Raw genomic sequence first — 10,228 nt, 5'->3', positions numbered from 1 at the left:
ATCTCCCATTATTATTGTGTGGGAGTTTAAGTCCCTTTGTAGGTCACTGAGGACTTGCTTTATGAATCTGGGTGCTCCTGTGTTGGGTGCATATATATTTAGGATAGTTAGCTCTTCTTGTTGAATTGATCCCTTTACCATTATGTAATGGCCTTCTTTGTCTCTTTTGATCTTTGTTGGTTTAAAGTCTATTTTATCAGAGACTAGGATTGCAACCCCTGCCTTTTTTTGTTTTCCAGTTGCTTGATAGATCTTCCTCCATCCCTTTATTTTGAGTCTATGTGTGTCTCTGCACGTGAGATGGGTTTCCTGAATACAGCACACTGATGGGTCCTGACTCCTTATCCAGTTTGCCAGTCTGTGTCTTTTGATTGGAGCATTTAGCCCATTTACATTTAACGTTAATATTGTTATGTGTGAATCTGATCCTGTCATTATGATGTTAGTTGGTTATTTTGCTCGTTAGTTGCTATTGTTTCTTCCTAGCCTTGATGGTCTTTACAATTTGGCATGTTTTTGCAGTGGCTGGTACCGGTTGTTCCTTTCCATGTTTAGTGCTTCCTTCAGGAGCTCTTTTAGGGCAGGCCTGGTGGTGACAAAATCACTCAGCGTTTGCTTGTCTGTAAAGTATTTTATTTCTCCTTCACTTATGAAGCTTAGTTTGGCGGGATAGCAAATTCTGGGTTGAAAATTCTTTTCTTTAAGAATGTTGAATATCGGCCTCCACTCTCTTCTGGCTTGTAGAGTTTCTGCTGAGAGATCAGCTGTTAGTCTGATGGGCTTCCCTTTGTGGGTAACCCGACCTTTCTCTCTGGCTGCCCTTAACATTTTTTCCTTCATTTCAACTTTGGTGAATCTGACAATTATGTGTCTTGGAGTTGCCCTTCTCGAGGAGTATCTTTGTGGCGTTCTCTGTATTTCTTGAATCTGAACGCTGGCCTGCCTTGCTAGATTGGGGAAGTTCTCCTGGATAATATCTTGCAGAGTGTTTTCCAACTTGGTTCCATTCTCCCCATCATTTTCAGGTACACCAATCAGACGTAGGTTTGGTCTTTTCACATAGTCCCAAATTTCTTGGAGGCTTTGTTCATTTCTTTTTATTCTTTTTTCTCTAAACTTCCCTTCTCTCTTCATTTCATTCATTTCATCTTCCATCAGTGATACCCTTTCTTCCAGTTGATCGCATCTGCTACTGAGGCTTCTGCAATCTTCGCGTAGTTCTCGAAACTTGGCTTTCAGCTCCATCAGCTCCTTTAAGCCCTTCTCTCCATTGGTTATTCTAGTTATCCATCCTTCTAATTTTTTTTCAAAGTTTTTAACTTCTTTGCTATTGTTTTGAATTTCCTCTCGTAGCTTCAGACGATCAAACTACTCTGAGCTACGAGAGGAAATTCAAAGTCATCCTCCATCCAGCTTTGTTCCGTTGCTGGTGAGGAACTGCGTTCCTCTGGAGGAGGAGAGGTGCTCTGTTTTTTAGAGTTTCCAGTTTTTCTGCTCTGTTTTTTCCCCATCTTTGTGGTTTTATCTACTTTTTGTCTTTGATGATGGTGATGTACAGATGAGTTTTTGGTGTGGATGTCCTTTCTGTTTGTTAGTTTTCCTTCTACCAGACAGGACCCTCAGCTGCAGGTCTGTTGGAGTTTACTAGAGGTCCACTCCAGACCCTGTTTGGCTGGGTGTCAGCAGCGGTGGCTGCAGAACAGCGGATTTTCGTGAGACCACAAATTCAGCTGTCTGATGAAGTTCGTCTGAAAGTTTTGTCTCAGAGGGGTACCGGTTTAATTGATGTGTGTGTCTGTCCCTACGGGGGGGGTGCCTCCTAGTTTGGGTGCTTCGCCGTTGGGGAGCCACTTTAGGAGGCAGTCTGTCCGTTCTCAGATCTCCAGCTGCGTGCTGGGAGAACCACTACTCTCTTCAAAGCTGTCAGTCAGACAGGGACCTTTAAGTCTGTGGAGGTTCTTGCTGAGTTTTTGTTTGTCTGTGCCCTGCCCCCAGAGGTGGAGCCTACAGAGGCAGGCAGGCCTCCTTGAGCTGTGGTGGGCTCCACCCAGTTCGAGCTTCCTGGCTGCTTTGTTTACCTAAGCAAGCCTGGGCAATGGCGGGCGCCCCTCCCCCAGCCTCGCTGCCGCCTTGCAGCTTGATCTCAGACTGCTGTGCTAGCAATCAGCGAGACTCCGTGGGCATAGGACCCTCCGAGCCAGGTGCGGGACACAATCTCCTAGTGTGCCGTTTTCCAGGCCCGTTGGAAAAGCGCAGTATTGGGGTGGGACTGACCCGATATTCCAGGTGCCGTCTGTTTCCCCTTTCTTTGACTAGGAAAGGGAACTCCCTGACCCCTTGCGCTTCCCGAGTGAGGCAATGCCTCGCCCTGCTTCGGCTCGCGCACAGTGCGCTTCACCGACTGTCCTGCACCCACTGTTAGGCACTCCCTAGTGAGATGAAACCGGTACCTCAAGCAGAAATGCAGAAATCACCCGTCTTCTGTGTCGCTGGGGCTGGGAGCTGGAGACCGGAGCTGTTCCTATTCGGCCATCTTGGCTCCACCCCACAAGAAGGCAATTCTTTAAAAAACATATCCAAGCCGGACCCCGGGGAACGCATCCTCTAGCCCTCGGCGCGGAGCTTGGTGGGCGCGGCGAGCCGCCGGGGCGAAGCGGGGCCCGGCTCGGCCTCCGCCCCCGGCGTGCAGCGGCCCCGACCTGGTCGCCCCTCGATCGGGCCGTGCGATCTTCCTTAGTCTTAACTTTCAACAGTGGCTTATAAACACAGAATTTAGATTTTGAAATCTCTGCATACTTTTCAAATTCTCCATCTTGTTCTTCAAAAGATCCAAAACTATATTTGTCTAATCAAAATTATCTAAAGCCAACATTAAAAAAACAAAAATACAATGACGATATAATTTGGTTTCTTACTAGAAATTACGGACTACTTTCAAATAGCATATCCTTGTTACAAAAATGGATATTATAAAATCTAACTACTTAACCTACGATATGAGAACTTGAAACATTGGGCTACTAAAAGCTACTAAAACTTAACTACTTAAACACAAGATGTAAGAACCCAAAACAATGGGGAAAAGAGTTTTTTGTCTATTTTGGATACAGTAACACATTGGCAAATCACATTTTAATACACATTTGTCTTCAAAACAAAATGTCACTTAGAAAGACACTAGCTGATTTCTTAAAGTAAATTTAAAAGATTACTTAGAAGAAAAAGTTAAATTTTTTTTTTTTTTTTTTTTTTTTTGAGATAGAAGTCTCAGCTACCTAGGCTGGAGTGCACTGGCACTATCTCAGCTCACGGCAACTCCCAAGTTCAAGTGACTCTCCTGCCTCAGCCTCCTAAATAGCTGGGATTACAGGCATTGCCATCATGCGTTGTTAATTTCTGCATTTTTAGTAGAGAAGGGGTTTTGCCATATTGGCCAGGCTGGTCTTGAACTTCCTGACTTCAAGTGATCCACTTGCCAAAGTGCTGGGATTACAGGCTTGGGCCACTGCACTTGGCCTAAAATTTCTTTAAACATAAAAATATAATAATTTTGAACTCTCTAGTGCAATCTTTAATGTTAACATTGGTGTAAATTATTTTTATTAAAAGTGATTCATTTTCTCATACAATTAAATAATATTTTATAAATTTTAAAGTGTCCATAAGATAGTATTACTATAAAACAGGCTGGGGAGTCAGAAATGTTTTGGCAAATGTTGCAAAGTGCAATAACAGCTGCCACAAAAAAAAAGTGAAGGTACATTATGTAGACTGAAAGAGAATGGCACTTATTCTATGCAAAGGATAAAGCAGGTGGGGGAAAGGACAGTAAGAGAGTGTGTTCTTCAATACTGCTGCAAATCAGGCCATAGTGGGAAATGTGAACAACAGGTAAACCAAAACCAGGTCATGGAGGACTTTATGCACCAGGCAGAGGGGCTCAAACTTAATTCTGGTAGACTGCAAGTTTCTCAATCTAATTAAAATCAGGATCTGCAGTATGGAATTAACTTGTATACAAAATAGACTTCAAGATATCCTACTCTTGGGGATTCTTATCAGAGATTTGATGATTTCTGCTTTTAAAAAGACCAGTCACTAAGATCAGTATTTTTGCCAAAGCATCCTGCTAGCCTTACAAAAAAGCAGATTTGAAGAGATCAAGAAATGAAGCAGGGCACTACAGCTTCAAGTACATTTAGGTGACAGATAATGAAGTCTTGAATGAGGACAGAGGTAGTATAAATTCGGATAAAGGCTGGAGTTGAGTCATATTTAAGAATAAACTGAGAAGATGGAATGAATGACAGATGAAGCCACCTACAGAATATTCAACTCTGAAAGCTGAAGATCAACACCAATTTGGAAGCCATCAGCAAAATGTTAACCAACAAACACTTGAGATCATGCAGTAAGCATCTGCAATGTAAAGAAGATCATGAGCTAAAGACACAGTCCCAGTGAGATTACAATTTAAGGCAGGGGCAAGAAAGAATTCACAAAGTAACCTAAGTAGAAAAAACTGGACAGGTAATTGGAAGGGCATGAAACCAGCTAGGAAGTTAAAGATGCCAATAATGCTAGTAAAACCTGCTGTAATAACACAAGCCAATCAGCTACAAAAGGGAGAGGTGAGGAAATAAGGATGTCTGTCTTTATAACTCATAGCTTAATTTTTAGCTAGTCATGTTATCTCACTTCTCTTTGTTTTCCTCAGAAAAAGAATTACAGTTTTGCTGAGGAAAAAAATTGGATATTGGATTTCCACTGGATTGCATTTTGTCTAAATTAATATCATAAAAACGTTGCTATTCTTTTGCTCTGCAGTCTTACAATGCAAGCACATGGCTTGTGCCTCTCCATTCAAGTTGTCTCATCTTTCAAAACCAGGTTGTTAAAGTTCATTTACCACCAACCTCAAAAACAAAACAGTTTACCGGATTTCTCTCACCTAAGGTTTCCAACCAAACACCCTGACATTGTTATCAATGGTATCAAGAAAATTGGTATCAATTTTCTGTCTTCTTAAAAGAAAGATCCAGCACTTTACCCTCTGGCCCTAGTCTCTAGCACTCCTTTTCCTACCAAGCAAAACACAAATTGCAGTCTAGCAACCAAAATCTGCCCAAACTGCTTTGATCTTTACAGGATTATTGCCCCCAATATCTCATGGGCCCCAAATTTAAGCAATACTATTTTATTACTTATTCCCTTATGCTTCTTCAACTTTGCCCTAAAAAATAGCTTTTTCTTGAGATGATCCACTTTAATATTTAAGAAACTACTTAAAAAAAATTAAAGAGTGCTCAAAAACAAACCATCTGAAATACCAACAGAATTTACAAAAATATTATTCAGATATTTCTCAATGCATATATACAAGTAAAAGAACAGAAAGGACAAATACAAGTTTAAAATTAAAATTGAAATGTTACTTTTAAACAAAAATTTTATAGCAATTTGAACAAGTAAAACAGCTTAATTCCATGGCTGGCCATTCTAACCATTCTCTTGCATATTTTTTCAACTCCTGTGCCCCTGCCCTGTCTGATTTCATAATACTTGGCTGGCAAAACCACAAACCTGCCTGATATAATTTTATGTCAGCATCTACATCTATGCAGCTAAATCTAGATAGAAAAAAAAACATGATGTAGATAGCGTCATCTTTAAATATATAAATATGAATCTTGAGTAGATGCTATTTGCCATGTTTTTCTCAAAATTCCAATACTACCTGCCTGTTGATCTTATTTCCCACCTTACCAAGAACCCCAAACAGAAAAGATGATCCACTGTCTGCCACATCTGTCCTACTGGCAACAACTAATTCACAAACTTTGTATTTTCTGCACATTGCCACAGACAAGCGGTGTTCTTTTCCACTTAAAAACAATCCCTCCACATAAGCACTGAATTATACCTTCTTTTTTCTGTTTTTTTTGCAGTTATCCCTTAAACCATCAATTTATCTATCACCCAGTAAAGGAACACTCCCATCAGGAAACAAATAAGCTTTTTCTCTTGAAACAACACTAAAACAAACAAAAATTCCATCTTCTCTTGATCCCACTTCTCTTGCAAGCAACTGTTTCATATCTCCAGTGATTCTCATTGCACATTCTTTCCCTAAACTTATTTAATACTTCCATCAACTTTTTTCCATGAGTTCACTGAATCTGTTCACCAAAGACATACATGACCAATTCTGAGTCCTCATCTGACTTGCCTAAGTTGCTGCATTTGACGAAAACTGTCACTGTCCTCTCTACTAAGATTAATACATGCATTTCCTTTCTGAAGTTTATGACACAGCTCAAACTGAAGTCTAGACAAACTGTCATCCTTCCAGCAAGGCATCCCTGACCATCTCTGAAACTCAAAATTGTTTTGATTAAGCTGTTCTACTTCCGCAAGACACATTCTAATATACATTTAAATAATATTATGTATGTACACCCATACTAAAAGTCCATGATGATGAAGGAAAGGAATCTCTATTTTGTGCACTGATGTATCTCAAGACTTGACAATACTGTCTAGCCTTAGTAACTAACATTCAATTTGTTATATATATGAATGATGATCAATTAAATGTCTATTAATTCAAGGCAGATTTTAAAATACTCTTCTAAGAAAAATATGATAAAAATGATAGGTAGGAATCAAATTGTAAAGATATTATCTACTGTCACCTGCTATAAAAGGTGAAAACAGCCGGGCGCGGTGGCTCATGCCTGTAATCCCAGCACTTTGGGAGGCGGAGGTGGGAGGATCATGAGGTCGGGAGATTGAGACCATCCTGGCTAACATGGTGAAACCTGTCTCTACTAAAAATACAAAAAAAAATTAGCCGGCCGTGGTGGCAGGCGCCTGTAGTCTCACCTACTCAGGAGGCTGAGGCAGGACAATGGCGTGAACCTGGGAGGCGGAGCTTGCAGTGAGCCAAGATCCTGCCACTGCACTCCCGCCTGGGTGACACAGCAAGACTCTGTCTCAAAAAAAAAAAAAAAAAAAAAAAGTGAAAACATGGACATATTTTGCATATCGTGCCATGGCAAATATTTTCGTTAATATTTTGTAGACATTTACCATGTTATATAACCTTAATTTGTATAAATGTTTACTCCAATTTTACATTAAATTAATTCAAAAATTACTACTCATTATTTTATCAGTTCTCCATTCTTGAGTCTTTTTCTACTAATTCATCTTTTGGTTTACGGTACCAAGCAGCAACTCCATCACACATGGGTGCTAAAATTTCTGAAATCCTGGATGTTTGAAAATGTCTACCTGTAATTTTGACTTGAATAAGTTGTCTGGGTATAAAATTCTTAAGCTATACTTTTCTCAGAAACTTTAGGCTTTGTTGCACTGTGTATAGCATTGAGTATTTTGATGTGGATGACCATGTAATTCTTGATCCTTAAGTTCACTAATATAATGATGATTATTAATAGTTTTACTGAGTGTGGTGGCTCATGCCTGTCATCCCAGCACTTTGGGAGGCCGAGGTGGGCAGATCACCTGAGGTCAGGAGTTCAAGCCTGACCGACAAGGTGAAACTCCATCTCTACTGAAAATACAAAAATTAGCCAGGCATGGTGGCAGGCATCTGTAGTCCCAGCTACTTGCAAAGCTGAGACAGGATAATTGCTTGAACCCAGGAGGCGGAGGTTACAGTGAGCTGATATTGAGCCACTGCACTCCAGCCTGGGTGATGGGGCAAGACTCCATCTCAAAAAAAAAAAAAGTTTTACTAGTCTCTCAATTTCTTAGCAGAAAATGAATTGCCTTAAAAGATTCCAATTTTTTTTTGGCACTGAGAGGAAATTCACATAATATGGCTTACTGTTGCATAGATGCAAAGCATACAATCCAGTGGGTTTTCAGAGAGCTGTGCAAATTCACAGAGCTGTCCAAGCATCACCACTAATTGCAGAAAATTTCTATCACCCTCACAAGAAATCACTGTATCATTTAGCTACTACTCCCTATTCCACACAACACTATCCATGAACACTAGGCAACAATATACTTTTTGACTTTACATATATACCTATTCTAGGTACTGCACCCACTTCTTGCACTTTAACACAATGTTTTCAAAGTTCATCCATGCTATGGCATTCATCAGTGCTTCATTACTTTTTATGATTAAATAACATTTCATTAGACAGATACATTAGACAGATAATCCTATGTAAATTTAACTACAATTTTCAATTTATCAATTCATCAACTGATAGATATTGCTACTCTTTAGCTACTATGAATAATGATGCTATGAACATTTGTGTAATATATGAACTGTTGTGTGGACATATGTTTTCAGTTCTCTTGGGTATATCCAGAAGAGAGTTGCTAGGTCATATGGTAATCCCATGTAAATTTAACTTTTCCAGGAATTGCCAAACTTTGTCACAGTAGCTGTACAACATCAGTGAGCCGAAGTCATACCACTGCATTACAGCCCAGGTGACAGAGAAAGACTCCATCTCAAAAAAAAAAAAAGGATGGATGGCAGGGAAGGAAAGGAAGGAAAGAAAAAGGGAGGGAGGGAGGCAGGGAAGGAGGGAGGACTTGGATGTGAGAAGTGACTTCTACCTTACTGCTTTAAAAAATGTATCTGTCTTTTGACAACATAAAATGTCTTGTGTCTAGACATGGATCCCTTGTAATTCATGCAACTTCTTACAAATGAAGATTACAGTTTTTCATCAAATTTGTGAAGTTTTCAGCTATTATTAAACTATTCTTTAAGCCAATTTCTTTCTTCCCTCTCACTTCTGGTACAGTACATGTTGGTATGCTTACTTCATGGCATTCCATAGATTATTATATAAGACTATATTCATTTTTCTTCATTATTTTTTCTTTCTCATCAGACGAGATAATCTTAATTGAAGTTCCTAGAAGTTTGCTGCTTCTTTCTTCTGCATGTTTAAATCTACTTTTGAGTTTGTCTGGTGAAATCTTCATTTCAGTTATCATAATTTTCAACCCCAGAGATTCTATTTAGTTGTTTTTAATTTCTGATTATTAATATTCTCCACTTAATGAGACATCATTCTCCTACTTTCCTTTATTTCTTTACACATGACTTCCTAATTAGGCCTTTGAACAATGTAATATAACTGATTTATAAGCTACTCTAGTAAGTACTGTGTCTGAACTTCCTTAGAATGAATTTCTGTTGGCTGTGCTTTTTCTTGCGTATAGGCTGTGCTTTTTTTGGTTTTGCGCCTGTCTCATTTTTTGTTGTTGTTGAAAACTGGACATTTAAAATAATAGAATTTGGCAACTGTGAAAATCAGATTCTTCATTTTCCTAATGTGTGTTATGATTGGTTACTGTTGCTTAGTAAACAACAGTACTGTGAGTTTTCTAAACTAATCCTATAAAGTGTGAGTGTGTTTTGTCATATGCAGCAATTTAAAAGTCTATCTAATTACATAAAATACATACTCAGCTTATGACTCGACAGAGACGTGTAGAACCAGCAGTTTTTGGCTCCACGTGTATGTTGAAACATTCTTTCAGGCTGTTTATAGTTCTACACTGGCTTTTATTTATTTGGGCAGCCCTTGAAGATTACCCAAAGAGTGAGCCTAAGGCCTTGCCAAGCCTTTCCTTAGCAGGGCCACAGACCTGGCATTATCACATTCAAGATTATCAGGAATATGTCCTAGCTTTTCAAAGCCCTCTGGACTTTTCATTCCACTACTGGACTTTTCATTCCGTTTAAGCTTTAGTGTATCTATTGTTTGCCCTAACTGTATCAATTGCCTCAAAAACCACTGATGTTCAACAGTTGTCTCTACAATTTTCAACCAACAACCCAAAGGAGAAGGCTGCTCATACTACAGAAGTTCAGAGTCTAAGTCAATAAAAGTCTAAGTGAGGTCTTGGGTGCAGTGGCTTATACCGTAATTCCAACCCTTTGGGAGGCCGAGGTGGATATATCACTTGAGGCTAGGAGTTAAGAGACCAGACAGGCCAAAATGGAGAAACCCCATCTCTACCAAAAATACAAAAAAAAAAAAAAAAAAAAATTAGCTGGGGTGTGGTGGTGCAGCACCTGTAGTCCCAGCTACTCGGGAGGCTGAGGCACAAGAATCGCTTGAACCCAGGAGTTGGAGGCTGCGGTGAGCTGAGATCACAGCACTGGGGTCCAGCTTGGGTAAAAGGGCAAGACTCTGTCTCAGAAAAAAAAAAGGGGGGG

The 10,228-nt window shown here is 39.7% G+C and overlaps 1 pseudogene; it reads right to left on the bottom strand.

The window, feature by feature from the left end:
- Positions 1 to 2,563: 2,563 nt before the first annotated feature.
- The window catches only part of LOC116812238 (nucleosome assembly protein 1-like 1), a 22,269-nt pseudogene continuing 14,604 nt past the window's right edge, over positions 2,564 to 10,228 (bottom strand).

This window comes from Hylobates moloch, unplaced genomic scaffold (assembly GCF_009828535.3).
Source record: "Hylobates moloch isolate HMO894 unplaced genomic scaffold, HMol_V3 SCAFFOLD_25, whole genome shotgun sequence".
NCBI classification, from domain to species: domain Eukaryota; kingdom Metazoa; phylum Chordata; class Mammalia; order Primates; family Hylobatidae; genus Hylobates; species Hylobates moloch.
Note: the sequence above shows the minus strand (reverse complement) of the source record. Positions and strands in the feature narration are given on the sequence as shown.